Source organism: Symphalangus syndactylus, chromosome 3, assembly GCF_028878055.3.
Source record: "Symphalangus syndactylus isolate Jambi chromosome 3, NHGRI_mSymSyn1-v2.1_pri, whole genome shotgun sequence".
NCBI lineage: Eukaryota > Metazoa > Chordata > Mammalia > Primates > Hylobatidae > Symphalangus > Symphalangus syndactylus.
Window position 1 is genome coordinate 82,090,747 of NC_072425.2, and position 19,571 is coordinate 82,110,317.

The 19,571-nt window shown below is 36.7% G+C and overlaps 1 long non-coding RNA gene across 1 annotated transcript in view; it reads right to left on the reverse strand.

Moving 5' to 3' along the window:
• The window catches only part of LOC129478348 (uncharacterized), a 70,867-nt gene extending 57,518 nt beyond the window's left edge, over window positions 1-13,349 (reverse strand). The window contains exon 1 of the long non-coding RNA XR_008656405.2: window positions 13,175-13,349. This is a non-coding gene — a long non-coding RNA (uncharacterized lncRNA). The remainder of the gene's footprint in view (window positions 1-13,174) is intronic.
• Between the last annotated feature and the right edge of the window lie 6,222 nt (window positions 13,350-19,571).

The following is a 19,571-nucleotide window of genomic DNA, read 5'->3' on the forward strand; positions in this document are numbered from 1 at the left end:
TTAGATAAGTACATGTCACAGATACTTGGTAAAAATAATAAGGCCTTACTAACACGAGACCTGATTCTAGCTATATGTAAATGAAATCCTTCCTGCCTGACAGAAGAATATGTCTGGATTTATTCTAAAAAGTATTATATGTATGCATTTATTGAATTAAAAAACGATCAAGCATTACAATTTTTCTGCTTTTGTTGACAATTTAATAAATATCAGCTACCATAAAAACAAGAAGTTTCATAAAATTTGAGATTTTGTTTCCATGGATAGTGTCAGAGAGTAAGATCTATAAATATATTTTAGAGAGTCATTACTAAACTTATTTAGGAGTTGTCTATATGACAATAGACATGCAAAACCAAAATCTGGCTTTTGCTCAATTGCCAGGGTTTCTAGCTTTTAGAACAATAAATACTTGGAAATGCTGAAACATTTAAGTGATGTTTCACTTTTAAAAAATCTTGAAAGTTATTTTTGTTATTTTGTCATGTTGTATCTGTATTACTGTCATGTTGTATCAGCTTTTACACCATATTGATTTATTTGGATATGTTCTTTGTCTCCAAATCACTTATCAACTTCTCCATTCCAGACATATGGGAAATGTTTTATCCCATGGTTTTGTGGGGCATGAAGATTATACAAATTGGTGAGTGGAGGAAGCTCCTCTTTAAAGAATAACAAAATGACAAAAAAATGTACAGTTTGTTTCCACAATGGAGTTAAGTCTTTTTCTGCAAGCATAGAACCCCAGAATCTTAGAGACTAAAGAGACCACAATTTCACATAAAGCAATGGTTCTCAGATATTTGGATTACAGAGCCATCTCATGTATACTGTTTATGAATAAAAAATGCATAAATACACAGGTATTGTATTCATAGTATGGTAAAATTTTTAAACTGTTGTACATGATCAAAATGAAATTTGGAGACTACTGCTCCTGTGAGCTGTGTTTCTCCCACTTTAGGACAGTGTTCATTCTTTGCCTCCTGCCTGAAAGGCTCTCAGGCTTCTTTCATCCCTCATTGTCATTACTTAACTCTTGCTCATTCAATCTCAACTCAGATGACACTTTCTTAGAAGAATTTACCTGATCTCCAGAAGTTACTTATTATACTCTCTTGTGGCTCTTTCTATTTTATCTTCATAGTATGTAAACTATGTAAGCAGTATGGAATTTGTATTCACTGTTTTTTTTTTTTTTTTTTTTTTTTTTTGGAGACAGAGTCTGGCTCTGTACCCCAGGCTGGAGTGCAGTGGCGCCATCTCGGCTCACTGCAAGCTCCGCCTCCCGGGTTCACGCCATTCTCCTGCCTCAGCCTCCCGAGTAGCTGGGACTACAGGCGCCTGCCACCACGCACAGCTAATTTTTTGTATTTTTAGTAGAGACAGGGTTTCACTATGTTGGCCAGGATGGGATGGTCTCAAACTCCTGACCTCGTGATCTGCCCACCACGGCCTCCCAAAGTGCTAGGATTACAGGCTTGAGCCACCGCGCCCGGCCTGTATTCACTTCTATGATTATTTGTTTAATGTCTTCCCCCCACTCCACTCCTGAACTAGTCTTTTGGCTTCAGGAAGGCAGAGTCCTTGTATCTCCAGTGCCCAGCAGCCCCTGCCGCAAACACAATAGTAGACATATGTGAATGAACTAATTGTCTTTAAAAACTTTAGTGCAAATGAGTAACAATTCAAGGACTGGTGTATGGAAATCATAAGTTGGATTAACCTTTTCGTTTTTACAGATAATATAACTGATGGCAAAATAGCTGAAACTGTAATACCTAGATTCACACAGTTTGGAGACTAGGAATTAGGTAACCTGATTCCCAACCCAGAGTTATTAATACTGTCATGTTGTATCAGCTTTTATACCATATTGATTTCTTTGGATATGTTCCCTGTCTCCAAATCATTTGTCAACTTCTCCATTCCAGACCTGTGAAAAATGTTTTATCCCATAGTTTTGTGGGGCATGAAGATTATACAAATTGGTGAGTGGAGGGAGTTCCTCTTTAAAAAAAATAACAAAAAAACTATAAATACATAATTTGATACAGTAAGTGGTTTTATATTCTAGATGTAACTGCAACACCAAGAAGGCTAGAAATACTTTATTATTCTACAGAGAAGTAACTAAAAATCACGGACAATATATCCCCCTTAAAAAAAAAATGGCTGGGTACCATGGCTCACGCCTGTAATCCCAGCTCTTTGGCAGGCTGAGGCAGGCAGATCACTTGAGGTCAGGAGTTCAAGACCAGCCTGACCAATGTGGTGAAACCACTCTACTAAATACACACACACAACACACACACACACACATACACACACACACACACAATTAGCCAAGTGTTGTGGTGGGTGCCTGTAATCCCAGCTACTCGGGAGGCTGAGGCAGGAGAATTGCTTGAGCCTGGGAGGCGGAGGTTGCAGTGAACTGAGATTGCGCCACTGCACTCCAGCCTGGGTGACAGAACGAGACTCCATATAAATAAATCTACAATTAAACCTCTCTCTAGCTAGATGATCCCAACAATGATGGAGAGTAATCCACGGCCTTGACAGGTGTGGTCATGTGGTAGTGCAAACTGGAGAGGAAAATGACAGTGATCTTTAATCATTTTGGTTAAATAATTTACTTTTGAAAATTTTGCAAGATGTATGATCACATTGTTGAGGCCCCTTCCGGGGCTTTGGATGAAAACAGTAGAAATGAGGAGGCTTTGAAATTAAGCTTCATTAACATTAAACACTCCTGTGTTGATATCTTTTGTATAACAGCTCTTGAAATTTGCTCTCCTTGACCTGCTGCATTTGTTCCTTCTCTGTATTGTGTATGCTCAGTAAATTGAATTTATCAAACTGCCAAGCTCCTAACACCATCTTACTAGCTGCTCTACTATTTTCCCCACCACCTATTTATTTATTTATTTTGGTTTATCTCCTTTGAGATTTTGTTGACTTTCAGAGGAGAAAAAAAGTATGTCCTGAATGTTGAATTTTTAAGAACCTCTCCAGAGTGCCTTTTCACCTACGAGACAAGTTCAAAACATTTATTGCTCTTTCAGCTTAAAATGGCACACTAGGGTAGTATCAGTGCTCAAATGCTGCATATATGTATACTCAAGGTATAACATTTAATCTAAAGCATGCACAGTTCCTTTCATGGGGAAGGGAATTGAAAGTTGGAAATAGCCAACCTGCCCACCAGTCAGCAGGTGAACCTCTCATTTTCTTTCTTTCTTTTTTTTTTTTTTGCTTATTTCTTCCTTCTTTTTTATTTATTATTATTATTCTTTAAGTTTTAGGGTACATGTGCACAATGTACTTCAGTCTCCTGCCTCTACATCCATACTCAACATATTTCTCTACCCACTTCTATGTTTTGGATTTCCGCCTATTGCATTTTGACCAATTTAAAAAATGAACTCTGGACTCATTTCTTCCCCTGTATTCATTACTATAAAACAGAGCGATAACATGAATGTTGTAAATAAATAGACTGGAGATTAAGTATAAAATCCAGCTGTTATTAGCTGTGAAAACTTTAGCAAATTAATTAACCTTTCTGAGCCTCAACTTCTTCATCTGTAAATGGAGAAAATAATCCCTTCTTCAAAATGCAGTTTTGAGAACTAAATGAGTTTGTGCATGTCGTGAAGGATTTCTCTACCAAGCAGGAACTCCATGTTATATTTTCTTTTATTTTCTTCAGTCCTTTTACGTCTGCTTAGTACTTATTGTTTAGTTCACTCAACGCTTATTATATTTTTCCTTTAAAAATTATATTGTGTATTCAGCTCTTTGACTTTGACTTTATGCCCCATATGCCCAAGAGCTACATTCTTTCTTCTTTATATTCTTCATAGTGTCTAGCACTGTGGCTTGCCACATATAAGGCATTTATTAAATGTATGTAATTTGAACTAATTCAGAAAGTCATTAATAGGAAAATTTGAAACAATAGTGTTCTAATGTTAAAAGAAGGAATTATTGAGGCTGTATGTAATAATTAATAATAATAATAATTCCAACTATTATTTCAAATTTGGAGTAGGCTTGGGAAATAGAAGCTTCATTTTCGAACTTCAGAGGGAGTGCCCCATCCCCACTCACACACCCAAAAAACGCAGAAAAAAACGGGAGGAAGAGAGGGAGGGAGGAGAGAGAGCGCAGGTGCTTTTTATTCCTCCATGTATATCATCATTTGATCCTGACTTTCTGTCTTATGAGGATGGACATCTTTAGGAGCAGTTACTTTATAAGAAATATTCTATATGGTGTTAAGGAGAAACTAGTTCTCCTTAACATCATATAGAAGGCTCACATTGTTATATGCCAAGTGGCATTTTTAACATTAATCAAGGATTATACATTATCTTCTGATTTTCTGAAACATTTTTTATATAAAATTTTGTGCTAACACAAGTCTTCATGTAGATGAATCTTTTATTACACAGTTGACTGCAACTTCAACTCATGTATAATAATTTCTTTTTGCCAGCTCAATTTTCTAGTTACTATTGATTGCCCACATTTTATACATATTGCTCATAACAAAGAATGCTTGTTCTGATAATTATTGTGCTAGTGTTGGTAAAGACGGCAACACACATAGCTTCAAAGAAAGTTAATGCAATACCCTACCTCAGTTCATCACAAGCCCTATTGGGTTCCCTCTGGAAACATGAAGAGTCAGTCAGGCTCTGCAGGCATAAGAATAATTCTAACATAATAATTGCTTTTCTATTAGTTGTCATCACTACAGAAAGGTGGTTGAGAATTAAGTGCTCTCTTCATCGAAATGATTAGGCTATTAACTGTACAATCTCTTTTTGGAGATTGTTTTTATGAGTATCTGATAATTCAATGCTTTTTCTGCTTCTGGGACATTTAATTAAAAAGCCTTCTTCCACCTCTACAAACTGAGCAAAGTAAAGTGATTTCAACCTTCAATTTAATTAATAAAAATAAACAGCTCTGATGATTTTTTCTTGCATTTCAGGTGCAGTGGGGAGTAATAACTTTTTTTTTGTAAAAACAAAGCATTTTTTCCAGAAATCACTATAATTTTAATTTTCATAAGTATTGTTGTGTTAATCATATTGTTGTGGTCATAAGTCAATGATCTTTAAAAAATCATTAAATATTAAAAATCTAAATGTAATGTTTCCAGGAGACACACACTATTTTAAAGTCATCTAAAAATCTAAAAGCCATATTTAGTTTGAAGAAATTTATGTGACTAGATTTTTATTATAATTACCTGTTTCTTATTAATAAATAATTTATTGTATTATATTTAGTTCCTCCATTCAAAGACATAATGGTGATTTTAATCTTTCTTTCTCCTCTTTTCACATTATTTCAACTCTGATATGCGTTCCACTTAAAAGAAAAGCTGCTATATCTGTATTAATTGAAAACAATTTTGCATTGGCTTTATCTGTGCACATAATCAAAATGGAATTATTTTTCTGTGGGCTTTAGTGCCTTTTGTACTGAGTGATAAGCTCAAAGTCAGTTGCTATATTTGATAAGATTCCACATTTGCTCTTGGTGTCTTCTGTCTTATGTTGGGTTAAAATAAAAGCTTATTACACTTCCCACTTGTTCAATGGTTCTTCTGAAGATAAATGCCACGCATATCTATTTAACATAGTACATCTGCAAGAGCACTTTTTTCCCTTTCTTTTTTTTTGTAGGATTATTTCTGCCTTGTGTGATATTAAATACAGGCCCTTGATTTATGCTTCCTGTGATGAGAAAGTTTTCAAGGTTTTAGAATCTCACTGAGTACAGGCTTAAATATTAAAATAATAACATAGTTCTACATTCTTCAGAAATCTCCATTTTTAGATAAAATGGAATCACATGTGCTCAATAGTTCTAGCACAGAGTATGGTTAACCCTTCATGAATGCGGCAGCTCAGATCTCAGGAAGTAGGGTCACAGAAGCAGTTATATATTTAGTATTCCCTGTTCTTTTTACTCTTCTCCTCCCTCTGTCCACATTTTGTTCTTTTCCAATAGAAAATTGGGCAAGATAGGGGAAAGAACAGTCACTTCTCTGCCTCAGCTGCCATACTAAGTGGGTGACAGAATGAATTAGGAAAACATAACCCTAATTCTGCTTATTTATTAAATTCCTGGTGTCTCAGAATTTAGCCTGAAACTTTTAATCTGATAATGTGTATCATGAACATCCTAAAGTCTGATATAGCCAGTGAAGCTGCTCTCACTGCCTATCTCCACACAATATGTACAGAAGACTGGAGATTTTTGAGAAAATCTTCTTTAGAGGAAACTCATAGATAGGAGGAAGAAGTTGTGGGATTTCCCCTTCCTTCTGATGAGAGAAAGAAAGGTGTATCCTCTTTCTTCCCAACTAAAGCTTAGTGAGGGAGCCCCCCAAAATTACTCCAAATAATTGAGCTGACTGCAAGAAGGTGTACAGTTATTCTATTTTTGGACTAGACGCTTCTTAAATTGTAATTTCCTAGTCCTTACTATGCTGCAACTGGTGATTAATGCAAGAGACTTCTTATTCTCCAACATTTAGAATTTTAAGTTTTAACTTAATTTAATTTAATTTAATTTTAATTTGGAAGTTGGTGGCTGAATTTTGCCTAGGTAGTTTCAAAGGTAAAAGATTGGCTGGAGTAGTCTTGCTTTTGCAGGATAAGACAAGGAAATCCAGCAACAAAAATGTCTACAATTGCTTTATTTGGTAGTAAAGGAAGTGTGAGGTCCTAAGGGCTACATAGTACCTGGAATGGCAGCTGTCTTGAAATTCACCCAAGTGGGTTGGCCAATGAGGTGAGATTTAGCAGAAACAAGCTAAGAGTTTTCTGCCAGGGACAAGAGATGGAGCAGGGTATAAGTGACCAGGTAGGGAATATATCAAAAAGTTAGAGAAGGGGACAGTGCAAAACTCCCTTAAGGGAGGGAGGGAAGGGGGACACTCCAAAAAACACACAAATGGGCCTTAAAATAGAAAGTTAGATTTGGATGACAACTGTGTTGGAGGGCACCAAGGGCCACTTTGTAAAAACAAAACAAACAAAACAAAGTAAAACAAAAACAAAACATTTGACGCATAGCATATGCTTTGTCCTTCTTCCTCCAAAGCCCTCTTCCTACTCATATTCCCAATCCTGGATGTAGAAGACAGGTGGGAAGGAACAGAAAAGTTAATTGGAAAGTAAAACCAAGCCTACAACTCCTTTCCCCACAGGCAGGTCTATAAGCCATGAGGCAGGCCTGAGACGAGCAAGAGGGGAAGAGCACTGAGCCAGATTTGAAGCAGAATTTTTGTTTTAGAATTCACTGGATGTAGAAAGAGATTAGATAGGAGGTCTGGTCGAGATGCTGTTCAACGATAGATAAGCTAGGTATTACAAAGCATGTTTGTAGGCACTGGCGGGAGAAAATTCCTGAGTATACCATACCAGGTTCAGCTCAATCATAAACCAATAACCCATTTTTGGCAGAAATCATTTTATCCTCTCTCATCCACTCCATTAAGTTTGGTAATAGCCCTAGTTTTCTTTTGGGGATCCTTTCTGCTAAACTTAATTCCTGACTCTAAAAACAGGGCATATAGCTCAGGCTAAAATATTTCAGCATAAACTCATTCCTGGAGACGTTATTGGTTCAAAGAAGGGTGGCAGGTGGCTTGGGCTCCTGGGGTAGGGTTCAGTGAGGGCTGGGATGGCAGCTTCAGGGATCTCAGCACCAAGCCCCAGTGGCCCCTTCTGAATCTTTACTCCCCCAGCAATGGCTGTGGCCCTGAGGACTCATTTTGGTCCTTGTAATTGCCCTCTGCTCAATGAAATATATGGCCTTTGGACTTTTACACATGCTTCTCGCCAACTTTTGGATCTGTGAGAGGGGTTGAGAAGATCTCATTCACATATCTCAGGCCAGGGTTGGCCATGAGAATAGCAAATATAATTAAAGAAATAGTCTCTTTCTGATAATCTCAGAACATCATCATCAGCTCAACTGATACAGAGCTGGAATATTAGAAGTCTTCAGAAGTTGCTTAATTTTTAAGGACGAAAATGCTGAGGGTGCTAATGGTCTTTATTTTTTTCATAGACATGGTGATAAGGATCTGTAAGACACAAGGACATTGGCATAGCTCAGAATGTGATTAAATGTTGTACATGAGAAATATGCAATGCAATTGTGTTTGTCAATTAAAAAAATAAAATATATACAGGATTGCTTTGGGGATATTCCCACCACCAGCCAGCATGTTAATTACATTTTGGATATTTCTATATGAGTTGCATTTTGATTGTAAGGTTACTTAACTTGCTATTCTTTATTCTATGGTGGCAAAGACAAGATAATTCCATCTAATTGAAATGCTTTGGAAGCTTTAATATAAATTGCAAGTTAGCTAAAATTATTAAAAGATGGCTAGGAAAATGCTAACGATCTGTGCAATTTGTTTTATATTATTTCTCCTAAAATTAAAGTTGGAGAACTAAATGCAAATCACCAGAACAGCTAATCCAAGTGGTTTTTGTACCACTTGTCTTTCTCATAGGGAGTTTGAACTTTTTAAGTGACATGAGAGCAATCATGGGACACTATACTGACAAAATGTGTTTAACCCTCTATCCAAGTTCATGTCATAGCAGGTAGGTAGGATTGGACACATATGAATGTTGAAGTGTTGTGCCTCTGAAGGAAAATCATAGATTCTTCAACCACATGTATTCATGTAGATTCCTGCAGAAATATCTGGAGTAGCACTCCTGGCTGGTTTGAATTATGGATTAACCAATGAATGCTTTGATGTATATTTCAATGAGAACCAAAGCTGTGTCTCCTAGAGGGTTATGCAGCAGATGTATTTGTCCACATTAGGCTCCTCAGTATATGACAGCTGTGTAGATGCAGGACAATATCAACCATGAGGCTTATGCTTGGTGCAGCCCAAGCAGACAACAAAGAGGTATAAAAACATTCTGCAGTGGCTACAGACGTCTAGGACACCTGAGAAAAAAAAATGTGGGTTTTATATTAAGTTTGGAAGGAGTGGTATCAAGTATTTGATACCAAATATTTTAAATATCATTTTCATAATTAGTTATTCTGGGTATAATAAATGGAATTTGAAATCTGTGCGTGTCTTAAAACTCCTCAAAGAGAAAATTATACCTATTTTTTTAACTTATATTCTTGCAGCTAATTGAGCTTATTTTTCAATAATAGTATTTTTGGTTAACTCTTCTGTCCTGTTTATGGTAAACTCCAGAGGCATGAGAAAAGTTTGAAATTCTACAGAAAGCGGTTTATTTTACGCATTTATTCAGTCTACTAGACACATTTTCCCAATAATACCAATTAACTAATCAGCCATCTTTTTGTTATTTGGAGAACTTTCATGTTATAGTTAGTAATGACAATTGTTATAAGATAATCTTTGTGTTTAGCAGTGAATGATTACAAGTAAAGTGGAAAACAATTTTCCCATGAGGAACAGCCATCCACTTTTCAGGGTCTACCTGAATTGTCTTAGCTCTGCAGTTAATATATCATTTCAAAATTTTCCTGAAAAAGATTGTTACAGTAGTTCTCTATAGATTTCTGAAAATCTACTCTGAATGTATTGTGATTAATGTCAGAGGAAAATGTTATACTAGGTCTAAAACAGAGAACAAAGTAGTGGTTCCCAAACTGACCAATTTCAGAATTAACTAGGGAGTTTTGAGAAACAGAAATTTCCTTTATCCTTCCCAGATATACTCAATCAGAATTTCTAGGGCTGGAGTGGAGTGTAGGAATCTCAAGGAAAAACAACAACAAAAAAGTTTTCCTGCTCTAGGAAGCCATTGTTTTAAAATTAATGGCGATACCAAATTTGCTAAAGTAACAGACAGATCTGTAGGTTTTCACTTTCACTTTTTGAAGGGTCAGCTTTCTAGACTCTGGGAGAAACAAACTGTATCCCAGGCTGATGCAATTAGAAGACAACGCAGCAAGTTAGAAAAGAAGCAAAATGACTACAGAATAATCAGTAAACTGAAGGATTTAAATCATAAATGTATAATTGTCCTTAAGATATATGTTACATATTATCTAGATCTTTTCATCAGGAAAAGTCAAAATTGTTCATCACAAAGATAATTGTTTGCATCGATATGGGAATCTCTTTTGGTCTTCAAAACAGTGAAAGACAGACAGGAACGTTTCTATCTTCCTCATTTTGAGATGCAAAGCTTGTCTCACAGTTGCAGATAATTGAGCCAAGTTACAGAAACCTATGTATGCTGATCTGTTCTATTTGGTGCTATGTTTTACAGGCAGAGCTGTGAAGTCAGGGGACGGTGTTGTGGGTCATACCTCACACTCTTTTAGTGTGACAGGAAAGTGTATAATGCATTTCTTGTAAATGTTGATAGCAAAGGTTTGCAACTTAAAGGGGAATTTCATATATTTAGAAAATACTTTGAGGTGAAACCCTCACTCTTTAAAGGATTATTTAAAATGGTAATGCTACTGCCTAAATTTGTAGATTGGAAGGGAGGTTAAAAGGCATTTAGTCATGTTCCCTCATTTTATAGGTGAAGACTCTAAGGCTCAGAGTGCTTTATGGTTTGCATAGTAATTCATAGCTAATCTGAACAATTTTTGGAAAAAGGACATCTTTTCTATTTTTCCATAATTATTGATTTGTTAAAGATACTAAAATGAACTAATTGGTGATTTACGTTAGTTCAAATTACTAACTTTTTAACTTGAAATTCCACTTTTCATGCAAAAATGAACCATTTTATAATACTTTGATGTATATTTCAAGAAGATACTGAAGAAATCTTCTTTTCTAAATAAGATGTTATACAACTGAGATAAAGTTTATTATTTTACTTATGAAGGATTCCACCATTTCCAAAATTAAAATGTTACTTTCTTTACCTGAACACTAATAATAATGGTGGTTTCAAAGGAGCAGCAAAAGAGAAATATTTTCTATTTTTCTTTACAAGCTATTTACTGTTTTTATTTTGCTATTATGGTAATAGACAGAAAATTATATAAAACAATATTTTGAGGGAATTTTCTCCTGGTTGGTTTTAAATCACTGTGCTCCCTGAAACAATTCAATGTTTAAATTCTTCTCAAGTTATTATATTCACCAGTACCTGATTAATCCATTGCAGATATAAAAATGTATTGAAGAATAATAAATGGATACCATGTGATTTTTTTTAAACTTGAACAGCTAATGAATGTGGCAACATTTTAAAGGAGGGGATAGAAAAAATGTTCTGCATAATCAATAATGCGTAATTCATACTTAAACATCATTAATTTCTAGCACTATGACATTTTTAAATGAATATATTGAAATGGAAACATAATGTTTTACAAAATGTTTTCCATATGGCAGTAATCTGAAAAAATGGGAAAAATTTGTCATTCTTCACTCAGTTTGGCCCAACAAGACTAAATAAAATATTTGCTATGATGTGATGGAAAATAGGGATCTTCTGGCTTATCAGGAAGTTTCTGGAAGTGAGCCTTTCTTACCTAATTGATGTAAAAAAAAAAAAAGAAGAAATGTATAACTTTTCAACTTGTAACTGAAAGAAATGGCAATTTGGGAATAATGGTAATATTACTGAAGGTAAAGCAGAGTGCTGTAGAAAAGCTATCTCTTGATGATATTCTGTGGTCCTTCAAGTAAATTAAGTCCGAAGGTTGGCCTCTTTACTTTTATTTACCTAGGCCAATTAATGCCCTTAATTTTTAAGCCACTTTGTGCTTGAGTTTTCTGTTGCTTGTAAATTAATGCCTCTTTACTGGTAGATCATTTTAAAATCTAAAATTGTACCATGTGCTGCTGTCATTGATGCTGCGTTTTTCTTTGGGTTTTTAGCCAATGATGTAAATGTTGTAAAGCCTGAAGCTATATAAGCATATCCATTTGTAAATCAAATAGATAAATAACCTTTAGGTATAAAAAATAGCCTCAACAGGATTATTGTAGAATTCCCCTAGGAATATCATGACAAGTAAAAATGCCTTTTAATTGCTGTAAACCATAGTGTGAACTATAAAGTTTACACTATTGACATGCAGGATCATGACCAATTTTAAAGATGAGTTGATAAATATTACTCAAGAGAATAAATTCACATCCATATCTGCTCCAAAGTAATTTTCTAAAACTTGCATTTGTGTCCTAGTTACTTTATCAGGAAATGAGTCTTTAATTTGGAAATATAGTAGTATGGAAAGTTTGTCAAAATTTCTTTTTGTAGAAAACTTGACTGCCCATATATGATCTTAATAGGATAGTTGGAAACAGTTAATAAAAGTGGACAGTCTATTTCACTGGCATAAAGTCATCCTTTTTGAGGTCATTTACATTTGTCTATCTTTGAGAAAGCAACATACTTGGTTTCAGTTTCTAGGTGGAACTTCTGAGTCAAGCTGCTGCTCAGAGCACGTGGTATTTTGCAGACTTCAACTCTACCTCAGCACTTGGTTACAAACCACATTTTTCTCTAAAATATGGGCAGTTTATATATTATGAACATTGTGTTTACCTTCAGGAATGGTAGTAAGTAGTTTCAGCCATTACAAATCATTATTTTTTTCTCACATCCTTAAGAGCCTCTACTGGCGGGGCACGGTGGCTCAAGCCTGTAATCCCAGCACTTTGGGAGGCTGAGGCGGGCGGATCACGAGGTCAGGAGATCGAGACCATCCTGGCTAACATGGTGAAACCCCGTCTCTACTAAAAATACAAAAAAATTAGCCGGGCGTGGTGGCGGGCACCTGTAGTCCCAGCTACTCGGAGAGGCTGAGGCAGGAGAATGGCGTGAACCCGGGAGGCGGAGCTTACAGTGAGCCGAAATCGCGCCACTGCCCTCCAGCCTGGGGGACGGAGCAAGACTCCGTCTCAAAAAAAAAAAAAAAAGAAGAGCCTCTACTAGGCATTTCTAAGTTCTTCCAAGCTTCTCTCTCCTTTCCCAACTCAATATTCTGCTCCTATTCTCCTCAGCTACTCCTCATTTTATTGAGTCATTGGCACATGACTCATCCATTACTGAGATTAAGCTGTGTCTACCCCAAAATTGTGACAAATTTTACCATATCTGAATGGATGTATTCGTCAGTTGGGGCTATCATAGCAAATTACCATAGACTGAGTGGCTTCAACAATAGAAATTCATCTTCTCATAGTTCTGGAGGTTAAAAGTTCCAAATCAAGGTCCAACAGGGTTGGCTTCTGGTGAGAGCTCTCACTTCCTGGCTTGCAGACATCTGCATTCCCACTATGTTCTCACGTGGTCTTTCCTTGGTGGGTATGCAGGTAGAGAGAGAGAAAACTCTGTTGTTTCCTTTTATAAAGAAACTAATCCTATTTGATCAGGGCCCCACCATTATGACCTCACTTAACTGTAATGATTATCTTAGAGGCCTCATTTCTAAATACATCCACACTGAGGGTTAGGGCCTCAACATATAAATTTTGGTGGGAGGACACAAACGTTCAGTCTCTAATACTGAAGAACAGGTAGTGGGAGATTTCAAAGTTATTATCTGCATGAGTTATTGAGCATAACTCTGGGAGGTGGGAGTATAGGGAAACACTTCCTAAGAGAGAATTGAAGCATGCTTGCTTCGCGGTCAATGGATGAAATCCAACCAATGCAGAGAATATACTCATAGAATATTATCTCTTTCTCAAATACTTCCTAGAGAAAATGATAGTGTAAGATATGAATAGCCTAAACATTCGTGACTTCTATTCTGAAATACAACTGCGCTAGACCTTTGTCCAGTGATTAAAAAGTGTTTTGGGGCCGGGCGCAGTGGCTCACGCCTGTAATCCCAGCACTTTGGGAGGCCGAGGCGGGCGGATCACGAGGTCAGGAGATCCAGACCATACTGGCTAAAAGGGTGAAACCCTGTCTCTACTAAAAATAGAGAAACTTAGCCGGGCGTGACGGCGGGCGCCTGTAGTCCCAGCTACTCGGGAGGCTGAGGCAGGAGAATGGCGTGAACCCGGGAAGTGGAGCTTGCAGTGAGCCGAGATCGCGCCACTGCACTCCAGCCTGGGTGACAGAGCTAGACTCCGTCTCAAAAAAAAAAAAAAAGTGTTTTCGGATTCATAAATGAAGGTCATTAACACCCTTAATATTGAAATAAGCAAACATTGGACATTAGCATCCTTGGTTAGGCATTAGTAGGCAATGGAGTACCTCTGGTAGGCATCATCAAGAGCATTCTGGTGCTTTTGATGAAAACCTAAAGTGTGATTTGACATAGGTATTCACAGAGGAAAGGGAGGGAGGATGAAGTCTATGAAGTGCTTGTGAGAATCTTGTTTTTGTAAACATATGAAACAACCTCTGTAATTTCTGCAGAGGTTAAACTGAAATAACAATATTTAGAGATAATATGTTCAGAATACCTAGTATTTACTTAACATTTAATCTTTTAGTAATCCTATGAAGTCGTCACTAATATTATTTTCTCATATTACTGATGAGAATGACAGAGATATTTAGCACCTTGCCCCAGATAATTTAGCATGTGACAGAGCTGGCATTAGAAGCAAGACAGTTTGACTCTCTACTTTTTAGACTCGTGTTTTTTAAAACTGCCGGAATTCTTGTACTTTGCTTAAGTACTATTGTTATACTAGCTTTTACCCTGAAGCAAAAATGGGTTTTGAAATTCAGGTTCATTTAATGGGTGCACAATAAAGTTTGGGGAATTATAGCAATGAAAATATCTTTAGCCTGTGGGTAAGATATTACCTTTACTTTATTCATCTGGCCATACTATTGCAGGCTAGTCAGAGATTAGAGAGTAACTTCCTTTCCTGCAGGTTGAAAGATACATTTATTCATTTATCAATTCACAAAATTTTTTTTAAATGTGTAGCTAAGATACACCAGAAGTACTGGGCACAAAAATGCAGTCATAAACAAAAATGGATAGAAACTTTTCTGGAAAAATTCCTTTCTAGCCGGTAAGTAGCAGCTAAAGAGCTGTGAACAGTGGTTAATTGATTGATTAGCAGTTTCAAAGAATACTGTTTTAAGGTGATAAATATTCTGTGACCCAGTTAAAGAACTAGCAGAGTGACCTAAAAACGAATTAACATATCCTGCAGAATCAGATAAACGTCTACATTCTTTTATTCATCTCTCTGTTTTGTGTGTCTATTGTCTTATCTTTCTGTCCATGTCCCTGTACTATTTTTTTCTTCCACTTCCTTTCTCTTCAAAACATTTAATCAAATAGAATGTAGCTAAATTGTTTTTACTGTTTTTTCCATTGACCCAGAAAGCGTAGGCAAAAATACGTGTTTGAGGTTTTTGTTGTCATTGTTGTTTGTTGCCTTTTGTTTTTTTTCCAACTCTAGAGGGACACAGAAGTTTTTCTGGGAAGAGGAGACCTCATCCTTAGTGGAAGGGTAACTGTCAAATGATTAGGAGTCCAGCCAGCAGATGGAATAGGAAAAGGAACCGTGGTACTGGTGACCCCCCCAAGCAAGTGAAATAATCCGTTAGAGGAAGAGACAACTTTAAATGGATACTATTCTAGAGAAAACTGAAGCCAAATTTCCACGTTATCCATCATTGAGAAAATTTGTAACTCATACCTTTACTCCTCTTTTTCCCTTTTCCTTGTATATTTTCTGAAGATAAGAGAAAAGTCCAATTATAAATCCCTCTTCCAAATGGAAGAGAAGGGGGAGTTTTAACTTTAAACAAAGATTGAAGCTCCGACTATTACATGGGACAGGACATATTAATGATTAAATTGTGGCTGACCTGTTAGCCTTCAAATGACCTGAGAACATTTGATAGTGTATAAAAGTAATCAGAAATTAATGGGGCTTGCCGGAATCTTCATTGTAGGGCAGGGGATTTGCTAGCCCCAAAGATCATATGAAAGGGGCAGAAAGACAAAAATAATTTTGCTTTCTAAAAAAATCGACTTTATGGCTTTACCTCCTGTCTTACTACAGTTACATTTGCTTATATGTAACGATATCCTCTAGAGCATATCCTGGGAGTAGATTTGCAGAGACAGCTTATGCACATATTTAACTGCTAATTATAATCCTGAATTGTTTTTGACTTAGACTGCCTAAATGTTTTCCTCAATTGGCTAAACTTTAGACAGGTTTCCTCTTTCCTCTGGGCCTCCAACCTTCCTCTCATCCAGACCTTTAGAGAATCTTGATGGCCTAACCATGGAGTTCCCTCCTCCCCTTCCTTTTCTTAGAAAATTTACTTAAGAAAACCTGTAATTATAAATTCTTTCCCTGCCCCTTTCAGATGTAAATCTTGTAAAAACCTCTTGCCAGTTTCACAACCCAGGAATATTTTCCTCAAAGACCTGAAATTCATTCCTTTGAAATGTGATAGGAAAGGAAGACAGAAGCACTTTCTTTCAGTCTCTGTGGCAGGGTAGGAGCCTAATGTCACTGGGCATGTAGCTCCAAGTTCTAAACCTACTTTCTGTCACGAAGGTAAAAGAAAGTTTACTTTTTCTTTGAATAAAGCCAATTAGTAAACACAGATGGCCTATGATTACCTTCATCCCAGCTCTATAATACCCTCCCGCCATTGTACCATCTTTTTCTTCCGTGGAGTTGCGTTCAAGCTGAGCTCTGGCCTCTCACTTCTACTGCAATAACCTTAAATAAAGTTTTCCTTGCCCATTTAACTATGTCTGGTACAATTTTTTTTTTTTTTTTTTTTTGAGATGGAGTCTCGCTCTGTCGCCCAGGCTGGAGTGCAGTGGCGAAATCTCGGCTCACTGCAAGCTCCGCCTCCCGGGTTCATGCCATTCTCCTGCCTCAGCCTCTCCGAGTAGCTGGGACTACAGGCGCCCGCCACCACGCCCGGCTAATTTTTTGGTATTTTTAGTAGAGACGGGGTTTCACAGTGGTCTCGATCTCCTGACCTCGTGATCCGCCCGCCTCGGCCTCCCAAAGTGCTGGGATTACAAGCGTGAGCCACCGCGCCCGGCCTGTCTGGTACAATTTTTATTTTGACATTTTCCAATTACCTTATCATCAACGGTGTATGAGAAATTCTGTTATTGTAATTTCTAGTCATAACTTGGTATTTCAGTTGTCTGTTTACTGTTTTCATCATGGTGGTTGTTCAGTTACATCTCATTTTAAATTTAATTCTCATTTTACTGATATAAGATTGATCATCCACCTTTTCATATGCTTAGTGGATCTGCATATTTTCATTTTCTGTGAATTGCTTGATGAAATTATTTGCTCATTTCTGTTTTTTTTTTTGTTTTTGTTTTTGTCTTGCAGATGTTTTAGACTTTCCCCATATATTCAACATACTAACCCTTTGTTGGCTATGTGTAACACACATCTTTCTCCAGGTACAGGCATATCTACCTGCTTAGTATATGAGTCTTGTGAAGGATAGAAAATAACCATTCAATGTAGAAAATTCTATTTTTATTTTATATAGACTTTGTGATGTTTCATTTGAAAAAATCTTCCTTTGCATTGCCACCACAATATGTATATTTAGAGACAGGATCTCACTTTGTCACCCAGGCTGGAGGACAGTGGTGTGATCACAGCTCACTGCTGCCTTGAACTCCTGGGCCCAAGTGATCCTCCTGCCTCAGCTTCCAGAGTAGCTGGGACTAAAGATGCATGCCATTGTGCTTGGTTAATTTTTTTATTTTGAGAGAGACAGGATCACACTGTCTTGCCAGACTAGTCTTACAATCCTGGTCTCAAGCATTCCTTCCACGTCAGCCTCCCAATGTTCTGGGATTATAGGTGTGAGCCAGCCTATATTTTTGAAATTTTGCTTTTTATATATGACTAATTCGCTTAAGTAGAATATGAGGTACAGATCCAATATCATCTTTTCGTGTAGCTATGTATTTTTTCTGGCAATACTTCTATATGCTTGATATGATTAGTTTAAAAATTAAATTGAACAGAAATACCTAAAAATTGAATGTGAAATGTCACAAATGAATCTAAGTATTTATCTGGTGACATTGATTTTTTTAAATCACTCTATTTATTTTAAAACATAGTAATTGACTATACATCCTTGTGGAATATAACTTAAAGACAAGGTAATGGAAAATATTTCAAACTGTTTTCAGTGACATAATAAATTACAACAATGGTATTGTTATTTTGAAATAACAATGTATGTGTCTATGAATATATATATGTGTCTATGAATATATATGTGTGTCTATGAATAAATATATGTACATATATTTATGTACCTATATGTATAGTACTTATGTATAGGAGAAGGAACCTATAGATTAAAAGAGATTTAAGAGTACATAAACTAATGATAATGTGTAGATCCTGTTTGGATCTTAATTTAAGCAAACCAAATATTAGAAAAATGTTTTAAAGACTGGGAAGGAAATTTAAACTTAAATATTTGATGGTCTTATTGTTAACTTTTTAAAAGTGTGTGATGGTTAATATTGAGTCTCAACTTGATTGGATTGAAGGATGCAAAGTATTGTTCCTGGGTGTGCCTGTGAGGGTATTGCCAAAGGAGATTACATTTGAGTCAGTAGACTGGGAGAGACAGACCCAACCTCAGTCTGGGTGTGCATCATCTAATCAGCTTTCAGCATTAAAAGCAGGCATGAAAAGAGCAGACTTGCTAAGTCTTTTAGCCTCCACCTTCCTCTCGTGCTGGATGCTTCCTGCCCTCAAACGTCAGTCTCCAAGATTTTCAGCTTTTGGACTCTTGGACTTACACCAGTGTTTACCAGGTGCTCTTAGGCCTTCAGCCACAGACTGAAGGCTGCACTATCAGCTTTCCTACTGTTGAGGTTTTGGGACTTGGACTGGTTTCCTGGTTCCTCAGCTTGCAGATAACCTATTGTGGGACTTCACCGTGTGATCGTGTGAGTCAATTCTCCTAATAACTCCCCTTCTTATATTCATCTATCCTATTATCTCTGTCCCTTTAGAGAACCCTGACTAATACAAAGTGTAATGGTAAAAATTAATTATGTATTTTTTAAAATTTTCCTTGCAGTTCCGGGATACATGTGCAGAATGTGCAGGTTTGTTCCATAGGTATACGTGTACTATGGTGGTTTGCTGCACCCATCAACCAGTCGTCTACATTAGGTATTTCTCCTAATGCTACCCCTCTCCTAACCTCCCACCCCCTTAACAGGCCCTGGTGTGTGATGTTCCCCTCCCTGTGTCCACGTGTTCTCATTGTTTAACTCCCACTTGTGAGTGAGAACATGTGGTGTTTGGTTTTCTGTTCCTGTGTTAGTTTGCTGAGAATGATGGCTTCCAGCTTCATCCATATCCCTGTAAAGGACATGACTTCATTCTTTTTTATGGCTGCATAATATTCCATGGACCCAGCAATCTCATTAGTGGGTATATACCCAAAAGATTATAAATCATTCTGCTATAAAGACACATGCACATGTATGTTTACTGCAGCACTATTTACAATAGCAAAGAAATGGAACCAACCCAAATGCACATCAATGATAGACTGGTAATTATGTTTTTAAAAATA